The 2,174-nt window shown below is 35.9% G+C and overlaps 1 protein-coding gene across 1 annotated transcript in view; it reads left to right on the top strand.

The window, feature by feature from the left end:
- The window catches only part of sema3bl (sema domain, immunoglobulin domain (Ig), short basic domain, secreted, (semaphorin) 3bl), a 69,908-nt gene that overhangs the window by 55,181 nt on the left and 12,553 nt on the right, over positions 1-2,174 (top strand). The window lies entirely within an intron of this gene.

Genomic DNA, 2,174 nt, shown 5'->3' with positions numbered 1-2,174 from the left:
AAAAAGGATCTGACCAGACAAGCTGTGTATGCTCCTCACAAATATTTTATATTTACAACATTAACATTTTTTTTAGATTTATTCATTTTTATATAATCAAAACAAGTACACAAACAAAGACAAATACCATCACATCCACCATATAACGGACAGAATAAAAGACTAGCAATAAGTAAAACTGATTATAACAAATACACAACCATGTGAAAAACCATAGAAAAGAATAAAAAAAAAAGAAGAAAGTCTAAAGTTTTTTAAATTAAACTAAAGTCCCACGAGAGGCTACGCTGATGAAATTTGTCTTTTATATTTGACCCATCCCCTGGGGGAGCAGTGAGCAGCAGACACAGCTGCGCCCCCAATCCTACCCATTTCATGTTAAACTGGGAGGCATTAGGCCACATTTTAAACGTCTTTAGTATGACTCAGTTGTGGATTTGACCTCACAACCTTCTAGTCTCAGGACAAATTCTCTACCACAAGACCACCGAGCTAGTAAGAAACACTTCTCCATTTTTGGTGCATTGGTCTTTAACCCAGAGTTCATCTTGTTTGGAGACAAAGATTAAAAATCTTGAGAATTTTGCTGCCATTCTTTGTGAATCCTGTTACAAGACAGAAACGATGCTGGCTTTAGGATGTGGTTTCAAATTTCATGTGTGAATCAACAACAAGAAAACTACTCAGATTTGTAAACAGCTGAAGAAGTAAAGCAAGGCTTCCAAAAAGAAATATGACTAGTTCTTGTCTTAATCCAGTTAAGGTATTTAATGCTTACATGAAAAGATCATTTGTGATCTGAAGAATTAAACCACTGGTCATCTTGATCTAAAATAATTAAGGAGTAGCTTTAAAACCAAAAAAGAAAAACCTTTTAACTTCTAAAATCTTGGGAGCATCAGCTACACGGAGCTGTGTGGAAAACTGTTTTTGATTTATTTCAATCACTGAACTACTTTTCCCTTCAGTCCTTTGCACTACAAACTTTAAAACTGAATGTTTTCCCCCAAAAGGTTTTATTTCTTCCCCTTAAGACACACGTATCAAAGTCAAGACCCTCCAGGTCATTTTATTTTATTGTTATTAATGGCCCCCATGTTATCTTGCATTTATTGTAACTTGTATAATTTTGACAGAATACTTTTTTATAGAAAGTAAAATATTAAAAGTTATTTAAAGTTTAAGTTGATTTTTTTTTCTGGAATAATATTCATGCCTTTTTATTATTATTATTGTTATGTTAAAAAGTTATATTTTCAACATTTTAAAATTTAGTTTTTGTGATAATAAACATTTATCCTGTTCAGCACACGACCTAAGATGTGTTTTGGATTATGCCCCCCCCCGTCCGACTGAGTTTGACACCCCCACCTTAAGGTTTTAAGGTGGGATTTATAGGATTCTTTACACTCATCTGCTGCAGATTCTGATTAAAAAGTTTAATTTGTGGAAACTGAAAATTAATCTATTTACTGTTACTTGTGCATGTCACTCTTTTACTTTTTTATCAACTCTAAATTGAATACAAAATACAAAAAATAAAAAACATTAAAAACATAGAAAACATCTAAAATTGCCAGCTGAGGTGGCTCGGGCATCTGATCTGGATGCCTCCTGGAAGCCTCCCTGGTGAGGCGTTCCGGACATGTCCCACTGGGCGGAGGCCCCGGGGAAGACCCAGGACAGGCTGGAGAGACTATGTCTCTCAGCTGGCCTGGGAAAGCCTCGGGGTCCCCCCAGAGGAGCTGGAGGAAGTGGCCGGGGAGAGGGAAGTCTGGGTATCTTTGTTTAGACTGCTGCCCCCGCGACCCGGTCACGGATTAAGCGGAGGAAGATGGATGGATGGATGAAATTGCTAAAAAAAAAAAAAATAGCCTTTTTTATATACATCCCCTGCTGCCTTTTTCTCCTTTAATCTTCGTTCCTTTAACTTTCAAATATTGCAGTAATATTTGAAATTGTTTCAGTAAAGCCTGACCTTCTTTTGATAATGCAGCTGTTCCTCAAACCAAAGCCAAAAACTCAAGAAAAATGTTTTTCATTTTTTGAACAATGGACAATAATTCCTAAATTGTAGTTCCAGTGAATTGTCAGAATACTGCTGAAATTGGGAATAAAATTGCAGTATTTGTCTTGGTGTAATTTCACTGAACTCTCAGAATAATTCAATTTCA

Source organism: Oryzias melastigma, linkage group LG7 (genome assembly GCF_002922805.2).
Source record: "Oryzias melastigma strain HK-1 linkage group LG7, ASM292280v2, whole genome shotgun sequence".
NCBI classification, from domain to species: Eukaryota; Metazoa; Chordata; class Actinopteri; order Beloniformes; family Adrianichthyidae; genus Oryzias; species Oryzias melastigma.
The sequence above is the reverse complement of the archived record's forward strand: the minus strand, read 5'-3'. Positions and strand labels throughout refer to the sequence as shown.